We start from the raw sequence: 13,065 nt of genomic DNA on the forward strand, positions 1-13,065 counted from the left end.
AGTCAAGGAAGAACTTTCTTAGCTTCCTTCTTCCTCCTCCTTCCCTTCATACCAATCTGAGATTAGAAATAGCATCTAGCAGTGGGGTTCAAATTGACGAAGAAAGAGAAGACAGCCACGATTCATTTTTCTGATAGCCAGAAGCCCTCCCCACCGCCCTCCGTCCCCCCCGGGACTGGCCCTAGCTGGCAGAGGAATGGGAAGGCAAATTGTCTTGAATAAAGGTGAAAATACCAATTAATAGGGGCACCTGCCTGGCTCAGTCAGTAAAGCATCCAACTTTTGATTTCAGGGTCGGGAGTTCGAGCCTCATGTTGGGCGTGGATCCTACTTTTAAAAAAAAGGCAGTTAATATATGTGATTTGATACCTTAATTTACTGAACACATGAGACTAAGTTTACAACTTAAAGTGACCAAAGGATTTTGTGCTGTATTATCCGAAAGTGTCTGGAAATTCATGGGCTCTTCATCAAGCTTTCATCCAGTGGTAGAGGATAATTTTCCCCTTCTGTTAGGTTTAAAAGGATAGTGGGAGACAAAAATAAACAAGCTATTACATCTAAGGAGTTCTAATACAGATTACTTATGTAATCTCCATCAGGATATTAAAAAAAAATCAATGATTTAAAAAAAAAGCCTCCCAAATGCTAACTAAATAGAAAGACAGACGGTCTCCTGGATGGCTCAGTCAGTTAAGCGTCCGACTTCGGCTCAGGTCATGATCTCACAGTCCGTGAGTTCGAGCCCCGTGTCGAGCTCTGTGCTGATGACTCAGAACCTGGAGCCTGCTTCAGATTCTGTGTCTCCCTCTCTCTCTGACCCTCCCCTGTTCATGCTCTGTCTCTCTCTCTCTCTCTCAAAAATAAATAAACGTTAAAAAAATTTAAAAAAAGATAGATGACAGATAGATGATAAATAGATAGGTAGAGTATAAATATACAACACACACATATGACTAGCACAGGGGTACCTAAACATTGAAGGCAGTGTATATGTAATGTACAAAGCTTATTTTTACTTTTCTATTAGCAGGGTCTCTTTGTCCCATGGATCTACATATGCCCAATCCTTTGAATAACTACATTTTTTAGAGAGTCACTTGACCTACCTCATTACAATAAAGAGTATTTTTGGAGTTCATCAAAACCTCCAACCTATTAATATTCCATTTCTTTTTTTCCCCCGGTTTTCCCATTCCCACTGATTTTCTTGGTACCTGAACCTGGACCTAATCATCAATCATTTTACATATATTCTACCCACGGATCTAATTTCTGTCCATCTTATCCAGAGCCACACCTGCCCTGTTAAGCTCTCAGACCCTGATCATTTTCACCATTTGTTTCCTATTTATCAATTCCCTTGAGGCTGAACACTGCTTGGGAATATTTCATCAGCTTGCTGATTGGCATCATTTCAGGCTATTATTCAACCTCAGCTGCTCCCTCAATATTTCTTGGCAAGTTGTTTGTGCAAAACCTTAATCATATTCTTTGTCAAACGTTGAAAAGCCTACTAACATCAAACCACCCTCTCATTTGAATAGCTGTTCTACTTTTACTTAACTGGGGAAAAAAAGTAGAGGCCTTCAGTTATGAATATTCCCTCACCAAGCTCATATCTTCACCCATCCTTTATTTTTCTTGTCATTCTTCTCTTTATTGCTTTCTGACATCAACTTTCTTTGTAAGATATATAATTTTTGAGGGCTTATTTTTTCCCCTCACTCTCATTGCCATTACTTTCTTTCTTTAAATCAGTGCTTTTCAATTAGGGGCAGGGGAAACAATTGCGCCCTCCTCCACAGGAGATATTTACCAAAGTATAGAGACATTTTTGATTGCCATGGCTAGAGAGGTGTGCTATTGGCAACTGGTGTGGAGGGGTTGGGACGCCCTACAACACACAAGTGTCAGGTCCAAGAAGTCAACAGTGCTGATGTTGAGGAACCCTACCCTAAGGATGCAGAGTCCATAAAGACATTTAATAAGCAAACACATAAATAGAGACAGATAGGTGGCTCTCCTTGATAACATTTCCTGTACAATTCTACCCCAATTCCTTTTTTTTTCCACTTCCAGATGTGTTGAAAAATCACAATATCCAGTATATATCATTTCAATTTGTACGTAATATTTCTAATTATAACCTTTCAAAAATTTACCCAATATGGCTCCCAAAATCCATGTTGTCTAACTACTGGTTGATGATATTTGACATTGTTGAATGGCTCTCTCTGCTTGCAACTCTCAGCTTATTTTCTCATTGAACAGTGGAAAAGGTATGGGCTTTGAAACTGAGACATACTCTTTAATTCCGGGTCTAAACCTTACTGCCTGGGTAACCTATTTAATCTCACCAAACCTCATGTTCCACACCTTACTCCCTTTGGATTCAGATCACATGCTATTTATTTTTATTTCTTTCTTCCTCCTCCCAGTTCCTAACACTTCACTTGGCTGATATTGAGGGTTCTGTAAGGTGAAGAAATTACTGATTACACCTCTGGGTACGAATTCTATATTCCTATCCCCATACTTTCTTTTGTCCTCTTTGACCTGCAATTTCAAACCATGTCCAAGGTACTCTAAAAGGTCACTTTGCTCCACTCTCCCTCAGTGTATCCATTTCCTTGGTCAATTTCATAGTATAACACATCGTTGCCCCTACCTTGACTTTTATCAACCATTGCAAAATAACTGAACAAGTAGCATGTGGTAAAATGGTTGAGACTTATTTTGAGCAACTCCAGAAGACAGAACTAAAACCAGAATGTCAATGGAAGAAAGAAATTACCCATAATGAAGCTCTTCCAAATGAAAATGGGCAGTAGATTTGAGTCAGTGATCATTCTGTTACTGGAAACACTGAGCAAAGGCTCAGTGTTAACCTGTCAGTTTAGTAGGCTGGATTGAATGACCGGAAGGAATCAGGATATAATGCCAAGAGCAATGGACTCAAAGGAATACAACATGGTTTAGGATGCATTTGCCTTATTAGCTATATTCACCTTGGTCAAGTTGCTTGACATCTCTAAACGTCAGTTTCTCATCTATTAAATCTTACACAATTGATGTCAGATTTTGAATTACTGTATAGAGAAATATCTTGTAAAATACAAAGCGTTATATTTTTAAGTTGTTATGACTTTAAGGATTTATTTCCACATTTGAGTTCACCGCTTCAGTGGTAACAGTTATATATTTATAGAAGTAATAATAGATGAAAACATATTTGTCTACGTACATATATATGTATACATTTCCGTTCCTGTATTTCAATGAAAGAAATATGGAGCACAGAAAAGTAGTTATTTTCTATCAAAAGAATAATACTAGCAATGAAAATGGCGAAAGTTTATTTTTTATTACTATGGCACACTACATAAATGTCACTTAATCATGAAGAAGTCTCTCCTAGATTTTCATGCTCAATCTCAATCTCAATCTCAACATTCTCACTGTTCTGGAGAAATTGGTTTTGAATTTCAGTTTCTTTAGATATTTGTAACTTCTACTGTCTCATATTTTTAATTATTCATTAAATTATTACTTAAACTTATTTATTTACCAATATGTAATAAGCTTTAAATATTGTTCTCAAAAAAATAAGAATGGCAAAGAGCAGACAAGAATAGTCAAGCAAGCACCTTAACAGAAAATCATTTTTCACACTGTAACAATATTCTAAATTGCAAAAAACAGTGAGAAATGAAGAGTTTTCTCCTGCTTGCTGTTCTTTCCTACTCTGCCTTCCTGGTCTTCCTTACCAAACTGCAGGATCATTTGGCACTGTTCTAGCATAATCTGTTGAGAAAAACAAGAACACGGCTTCTATCTCAAGCTTGAGTTTTCCAGGATCCGCTGTTGCCACATCCTTTCTTGTCTGAGTTAATCACAAGGGTGGGGACACAGGCTATTCCCGACTTCAACAATTATTCCTTCTGCCTCACACCCACGGGACAAGTGTTTATAGATAAAGTGATGGTCTGCAGCTCCTTGAATGTGCCTCTACGACCAACCTTGGAAGAAGATGACACGGCACAGAGCACATAGAATCATTTGTTCTCTGTGGTGCTTTCAAAAGCTAAATATGCATTGGATTTTCATAACCTGTTGAAAAAAAGCATCACGGTTTAGCTTTCATTTTGAAAACTAAGCAGGAAACAAGGAAAAGGGTTTTCCTCAAACCAAAAATATGAGTTATTATTGTGGCAGTCCAAAACAATCCAAAATAGTTCATGCATCACGATCGTTACGAGAAAGGTGTTTCAAGTTTTTTTTCAGCCCCCCTCCCCTGCAAAAAATTTGTTGTCATTGTTAAAAACACAGATTAGTAAATCAATTACCCACAAGTTTGGTGATATTTGTATGTATTTCTCTTACGGTTTCTATGGGTTGCCTTGAAAATGCCTTTTGTAAGCATCTGAAATTATAAACGTAGGGTGGATTTAGCCAGCCTCTAAGCTTGAGCAGATTTCCAAAATCAATTTGCAATGTGTCTTGCTCTAGGGAATTGAACTCAGATTGCAAAATCTGTCCATCTTTGGTTGTCCTTCTCTTTTAGTACTTTTCTGCATTGCCTCCCCTTTAGACATGGTTCTGCTTATAGAAGGTATTCCTAACCCCTTGCTTATTTGGTTGATCTTTCCAAATATACATGTTAGCGATTTTTTTTTAACTTTAGGTTCCCATGAAGGCTTCCAGTGACTGAAAACAACGGGTGAATAAAAACGCAGTTGTGGGTTATTTTGCATATAGGTTAGACAAAACAAAATTTTTGCCAATAAATTGTTCTCTCGATTTTCATTTTGTTCCTAGGCTAAAAAACATCTAATGTTTAGGCTTCCTTCATAAACCCAGCTCATGTTTGTATCCTTGATGCGAACTAACCACGCTGTGATTAAAATTTTGATTAAATGGACCTTACAAGTTTTCATCACAAGAAAAAACATTTTTTGGGGCAAAAAATTTATATTCACAGTAAAAGTTGTTTGAAAACAAGAAGTAGAAAGCCATGTGTTGAAACTTACATGGACACAGAAGGAAATGACAATAAGAGAAAATGACTCAGACCGACAAAACTTAGCCATGCCAACGTTAATTTTATTTAGAACACGAAAGAAGCTGATAAAGCTACTCTTCAGGGTAAAGACCAGAAGTTTTTGCCTCTTTGCCTTCATTTGACTGCCCAGTACCCTCAGCACCTCCATGCTGCCATTCCAGTCCTGCTAGTTTGGCTATCCTGTTTTTGTTTTTGTTTTTGTTTTTGTTTTAGCCATTTCTTTGTATGTGTGTTTTTAAGGTTTATTTTATGTTTTATCTTGAGGGAGAGAGAGAGAGAGAGAGAGAGACAGAATCCCAAGCAGGCTCCACACTGTCAGTTCAGAGCTCAACATGGCGCTCGAACTCATGAACCGTGAGATCACGGCCTGACCCAAAACAAATAGCCAGTCGCTTAACTGACAGAGACACCCATGGACCCCTATGTTGGCTATTTTGGAATAAAGTGAGAAATCTGGGAATAGAAATTAATTTTTGCCAATGATTGCACCTTTTGATTTTAGGCAATCTAACCTCCACTTGTAAATCTACAATCTGTACAATTTAAGAGTAAATGAGTACACTGGATTTAAGAGATAATCTGTCATGCTAAGAAAATTGAATTTGTACTAAAAATATGGAAAAAAAAAAAAAAAAAAAACCCTTATTCGAGGGATCCTGCCGCCTACATAGGAAATGCAAACTTTAAGTATCCCTGCGTTCACCTTTAATTGAATAGTAAATCTATTCACAGGACCTTGTAAATCAGAAGGTATATATTCCCTCCAAAAATGCTGAGACAACTTCCTACCCATAACTCACACCTTTTAATTGACTGTTAGAAAATTCCACTGAAAAATGGTATTCAGTGAAGTCATACAACCCTCTTCAAATAATGTTTCCAATCTTTGTATCTCATGCCTACAACTGACTTTCTTACGTTAATGAAACTAGTTTTACATATAGTGGAAAATCGCTACCTTTACTCTTTTACACTTATGGCGTGGTTTTCAGATCTGGAAATATGCATTTCCTCCACGAAAGTTAGTTACACAGCCTTCTCTGAAATTGCTCCCCCGTCTGAGCTAAGTGTCCCTCATGTGGCTTGTCATAGAAACCCCCGGTAAGTTCTAATATAGCACTCACCTTCTGTATTCTAATATTTTTAAACTTTCATATCTGCACAATTATATCCTAAGCTACTGGAGGAAAGGGTCTGTATTAGTCAAGGTTCAACCAGAGGACCAGAAGTAGTAGATGTTATATGTTAACAGATTTATCAAAGTAAATTAATTTACAGACATTAATCACACTCACAAAATATCTTCAAAGCAACCCCTAGATTAGTGTTTCATTAAGTAACTGGGTACTATAGCCTTGCCACGCTGACAAAATATTGACTATCCGTTTTTTTCACCCAACTCTTATAAGAATAAAAAAGAAAAAGTAAATATTCTGAAGAACAGAAACTTAGAACACCCCTATACCCCTCACCTAGATTTGAAATGCGTTAAAATTGGACAAATCTTCTCTATATGGGTAGATGAGCGTACGTTGTCAAAATTGTTTCAAAATATATCGGAAACCTCATTACACTAGATCTCTAAGACCTTCAACATGCATCTCCTAAGAATGACATTCTTCCACATGACCACAGTGCGTTACCCCCCTACCAAACAAATCAACAACAATCTTGTAAAAGTATCTAATAATCAGTTCAGAATCAAAATTTTACCATCCTTCCATAATAACGAAGGAAGGAAGGACAAAATAAGGAATGAAGAAATTAAGAAAGCAAGAAACAAAGAGGGAATCTTAAGGTTTCCTCCCAAGATTTAAGGTCAGCTGAAGGATGAATGTGTCTAAAACATCCCCTGTGTTATACTCTCTGAGAATTCAAGTTCAATGTTGGGTAAGCTCCTTTCTCTGTCAATGCCAATTTGAAAGGATGTGAATATTTGTATTATGATTATTATTGCTAATGTTATATGCAAACTGGAATTTATGTTTAATTCATGATTATATTCATTCCTGATTTTAAAAACACCGAATGACTGTCGAGTTGCTTAATAGGATTCGAAATTAGTGTTAAACAGTCCTTATGATGAAAGAGGTTAGGCAAATTTAAAGTAAAGAGAAATGGAAAGATGGAATAGAAGAGATCAGGACAGGGGCGCCTGGGTGGCTCAGTCGGTTAAGCGTCCGACTTCGGCTCAGGTCACGATCTCGCGGTCCGTGAGTTCGAGCCCCGCGTCGGGCTCTGGGCTGATGGCTCAGAGCCTGGAGCCTGCTTCCGATTCTGTGTCTCCCTCTCTCTCTGCCCCTCCCCCGTTCATGCTCTGTCTCTCTCTGTCTCAAAAATAAATAAACGTTAAAAAAAAAAATTAAAAAAAAAAAAAAGAGATCAGGACAAACAGCACATTTCTCTATTCACTGGGCTGTTACAGCCCCTTTTCTCATTTAACCGTACTGTTCACAAATCCTCGCCATTTTTCCTGCCGTGCGTTAGGAATCACTTCGTTTAAAAATCTTCCAACTGGATGTACCAGCATTTTGAGGAGGTATTTTTCTTCGGGATTCCTTTAAAGATAACAACTTTATGCGTGACAACATTCCATTTTTCTTTCATCCATTTAAATCCTCAAGATGTTTGCCCATTTCCCCAGGATATAAATCCAGTTTCAAACAGGATTTGAGGAAGGATTACCTCAAAGAACGCTTTCTGAAACATTTAAAAATGGTAATTGATGACTTGGGTATTTGTTTAGCTAGGTTGGTTCTTCAGCTGCGGAGAACATTCCGTTCCTAGGAGGTAGTTGCGCTATATAGCAAGTGCTTAAGAAAATAGGGTAAAGAAATAAACGCTCTGAAAATTAACCTCGCCTGACTTCAAATCAACCTCGGATACATTGGATTGTGTTTCGGTCCTTCACAATTTCATGAGTCGGTAGAGTTTGTTAGAAGCGCACATTCACATTGAGGCAAAAGAGGCCCCCCTTGAGCTCCCGTCTAGCCTTTCCATAATAAACCGAAGACCTGAAACATGGCCATTAGTGACATCACTATTGTGGCAAGGCCTGTCCAAGAGCAATAAATGCCATTATATCTGCACCCCCCAAATTACAGAGCCTCACAGCCTGCACTGGGCTGGGTTTATTGAGTCGTTTTGTCAGAACATAAGGAAAGAAAGCTTAAGGACTAGACGTGTAAGCAAGAAAAGGCAAAGACAGACTTCCTTGATGGAACAGATTGATAAAACAGCTGCTTCAACTTAAATATGTTATCCACCATTTTAATAACCAGTACTCCACTTAACGGGCTTAATATGGATCCCAAAATTTCTGAATTCAGGTCCTCAGCTAATATTAAAGAAATCGCATTGGCTTTGATAAATTTTGACACATATTTCTCCATTCTTTTGCCACTTTATATGCCCTTTGATCTTCAAAGGGAACTCTAGCTCAATCTTTCCAATATAAAAATGTCCCACCTATTGGTTGGAATTCTTCTTAGTTTGGAAATACAGTAAAATCTTGGTTTGCAAGCATAATTTGTTCCCGAAATATGCTTGTTAATCCAAAGCACTTGTATATCAAAGAGAATTTGCAAAACCATTGTCTCAGTTGTGATCATGTGATGTTCTGAGTCACCTCCTACTCGCATTGCAAGACATCCCTCATTTATCAAACTAAAATTTACTAGGAATGTTTGCTCATCTTGTGGAACACTCGCAGAACAAGTTACTTGCAATCCAAGGTTTTACTGTAAAGTCCCCCAAGGGTTTGATGTCTCCACAAAATAGCTACATGTTTTATTACATGAAAGTTTTTAGTTATAGTATAATCCACTGATTGGTTGTTTTCACACACCAATTAATAACAATAAGTTCAGGCACGTGCCGTATGGTAACTCCCCAACCCTTTTGGTCAACAAATAGTTCCCCACTCCTTTTTGTTTGTGTGTTTTCAGGAGAAGTGTGTGTTGTCTGTATGCACAGTTGTTCTTATTTTTGCTGTTCTCTGTGTGTGTGTGTGTGTGTGTGTGTGTGTGTGTGTGTGTTTGTTTTGTTTTGTTTTACTTTGGAAGCTGAGTGTTCTAAGCCTGAAAAACAATGTTTTATTTACCTATACATAACGGAACCGTAGCAGGATTCTTGCACAGAGGGTCATGACAACGAGGCTTTTTAATTTCCAGGAAGCAACTTTCTTCGTGTCAGCACTGCTCAGTTGGGTTCATACCCCAAGAACTGAGCACCAAACGTCATGTGGCACAGTTTTTTGAATACATTTTCCATTTCTTTGTCTCCCATATATGGTAACACTCACAAACACGTAGTCTGATTAAGTGGTCTCAGTTTACAAGGTCATGAGGGATGCTGTCACATAGGTGCATAGCCAGATCACCTTGAAGATTTTTTTGTTTTGTTTTTCCTTCTCTCTCTCTCTCTCTCTCTCCTTAGGGAGGGGACCCTACCACAGAACACTTCGATATAAGTTATATTTTTTGCTGGGTCACCAGAAAAAGAACATGTTAGCATATTTTGAAACCATATCTGGGTGTTTCTTTTTATATTGAGAAAAAATGTACGCTCAGCAAATGCTGTCATGAAAAATAAATAAATTAAAAGTTGGTGCCACGCACCATCTTACAAATTCCTTTGCTTTTGCCATGCATGACCGAGAAGAGATTTCTTCGTCATGAAAACATAAATACCTAAAGGTACAAGCGGAAAAATAAGAACAGACATCCAATAAAAAATACTAAAAAGCTCATAATTTGGATTTACACATGTAGACTAGCGTGAGATAAGTATACAGTAAATCACTAGGGTTACAAGCGTCAGTAAAAGGTGACAAAACCATAGCAGTAGTAATTTTATCTCTAAAAGTATTTCTGCTAACGCTCTAAATGCTGCTGTGCTCCCTCGCCCTGTTCTCCATTCTCTGGGTCTAGTCTCATGCCTTTCAAGGCAATCTCCCAATGAGACCCACATTCATTACCACCTGCTCTCTCGTCTGAACTTCAGAAGGCTACGTCTCCTTTTTACGTGACATTTGGACTTAATTCTTAACAAACAGATCAACTTTAAAGCAGCAAGTCCTCATCAGTTCACCCCTGACGTAACTAATGGTCTCACCATCTGCTCAGTAGTTTACCCAAAATCTTACCAATCATCTTCCGGTCCGCCTTTCCCTTCATTCTCCCCATTTACCTCCCGGCAAATCTTCAGGCACTTTTACTAAATATATGCTCTCTCTCTGCTGTCATTGCAGTACCGAAGTCCGAGGCCCCATACCACGTTCACGGACAACCACCATTGACCCTTACCAGACTTCCTGCTTAAAAAATCCGTTGGCCCAGAAGCAAACAGCATGAACTTCCAAAAATTCAAATTCAAATTTGTGATATTCTCTTGCCTAAAACTTTCCCATAGTTTTCTATTTCACTTATAATACAGTTTATATCTTTTACAATGGCCAAAGTCTTACAGGATCTGACCTCTGCCTAATTCTTGACCACACACTATACCAATTATAGTTTGCTCATTACAGCGCATTAGCTTTCTACTTTTGGAAGCTTACCAGGTTGGCTTCTACGTAAGGGCTTTGAACTAGTTGTATTCTCTCCTGATCCCCAGATCATTGGTTCCATCTTGACATTAAATTTTAACTTAAATAAGACTCCCTCATTATAACCTGCTTTATTCACACAGTTTGAAGAAGCCCCAATGATTACTTTTGTTTAAAATTTTTTTTAATGTTTATTTATTTTTGAGAGACAGAGCATGAGTTGGGGAGGGGCAGACAGAGAGGGAGACAGAGGATCAGAAGCCGGTTCTGTGCTGACAGATTGAGACCAAAGCAGGCTCAAACTCAGGAACTGTGAGATCATGACCTGAGCTGAAGTCAGAAGCTTCACCAACTAAGCCACCTTGGCTCCTCCCAATGATTACTTTTAAATTTTGTTGCTCTCCCATGTTGCCTATCACTACTTAAAAATATTTTGTTTAGTTTTCGTAGCCCTGTGAATGGAATAGCATACTGCCTTTGTTTTTGTTTGTTTGTTTGTTTTGCTCATCTAATGTGTTTAGTAATCCATGAATGTCAGATATGGAAAGTATTTCAAAAATCTAAGCCTCAGTTTCTCATACGCAAAAGATGAGGAAAACTACCTTTAACCATCTCACTGGATTGATATGTAAATCAAGTCAGGTGATAAAGATGAAAACTTTAAACAGGAAAAAATGGTATACAATGAAAAATAGTATTGTCATTAGTGATGAGCCTGGATACAATCACAATTCATAAGAAGTTTTCCCATAAGAATATTTTATGGTAAACTCTGAACTGAAGAACTCTGTGTACCCATCCTTTAATATTTATTCAAACTGCTACATATATTGCCACATGAAATAGGGTCAGTTGATCCTGGGAGTACCAAAAACTAAGCCAATGCTTAGGATCACCACTCAAATGAAAACCCTTAAAGATATTGGGTTGGTTAAAGATATCCCATAATGTATGATAACCCTAAAAAATAAGATATTCAAGAGCTGGCTCCCCTGTGCTTTCTTCCTCAAACATGTCTTCACAGTCACCCATGACATTGATACGAAATACTCAGTTCTGGTAGACAGCACATGGAGACATTACCGTCTTTAAACCCCATCATCTCCATCTACACAAGTGCACAAAAACAACAAACACAGACAATAGTAAAGCTACTGTGTCAGCAGCAGAAGACTGTAGGGTACTGATTTACAAAATGAGATCTAGACCATTAAACTGTCACCTTTTTCAGATGTTTCCTATTCTAGCACAGATTGAAAATTTTAGGACAGTCAAGATTTGTTCTTAACATTGATCTTCACAAATTGGGATTCCAAGAGTGTTAAACACCTGCAATTTAACAGATAAATCTATAGACCATGAAGATGACAATGCAAAAAAAAAAAAAATCTGCTCTTACTGTAAGAGTAGTGAAATGTATTAAATATGTTGAAACTAAGACGCAAACAGTACAAATAGTTGCTGATCGCCATATTCAGCCTTGTGGCCATAGATGGCCTCAGATATATTCTACCTAATGACATCTGTTTACCTGAAACGTATGTCAATCTCCCCCTTCAATACGCACATTATTTTGCAAACACATTAGGTCTCTTTTGGTTTCGAGTATCATATCTAATGTACTTAGAAGTGAAGTACCAAAATCTTTCCCGCTGTGTTCATTTTAGTTTCCAAAATTACACCAAGGTGACGCTGAACTTCCTATAATTCATTTTTTTTTTCCATCACACACATCACTTTCATATAAAGTTAGTAACAAAAAAAAAGTTGGTGCCACAGTACAGCTGAGCCGAGCCCTCAGTATGTGACAAGTATAAATCAGCAGGGGCACAAGGCAGAGCAGCATTGAAGGACATAGCCTGTGCTGACCTTGAATCTCCTTGATTATATTTCCAATGCCAGTCCGAAAGAATTGAAAATCCTACAGTTGTGCCAGTGTTTATTTTGGTGGTCAGTAATCAAATAGAATTAACAAGGAAAATGAAAAGAAGGTTTTTTTTTTTTATATATATATACTATTTATTGGCAAGATTGTTCCGATTTGCAAGGATTAATTACATATTTTTCAACAGGATTGATTTTTTTTTATTTTGTTTTGGTTGTGACAAGTGGCAGATAAACCCCCAAACCCTAACTATTAGTAAAGGGTTTATTTAGGAAGCAAAAAATTTAGAGATTGAATAAGCTGTGGAATGTATAGGGGGAAAATAAAAATAAAAGCCCGGTGGAAAACTTAATTCTCTATTACTCAACTAGTCCCCTCCTGGTATTCCTATCCCTAGCCAGGTTTTCAAAATGCCTCCCACTATGTTTCATCCACCTTTTGAGAATACATTGCCTGGTGGCTTGTTCTGTCCAAGAACACAGCAGTTATAACGCTGCATCAATTTCAAATTGAGACCTCAAGAGGCCTTGTATAGAATTCTGCTCTCTCTTGGAACTCCTCCTCTGC

This window comes from Panthera leo, chromosome C2 (genome assembly GCF_018350215.1).
Source record: "Panthera leo isolate Ple1 chromosome C2, P.leo_Ple1_pat1.1, whole genome shotgun sequence".
Taxonomy (NCBI): domain Eukaryota; kingdom Metazoa; phylum Chordata; class Mammalia; order Carnivora; family Felidae; genus Panthera; species Panthera leo.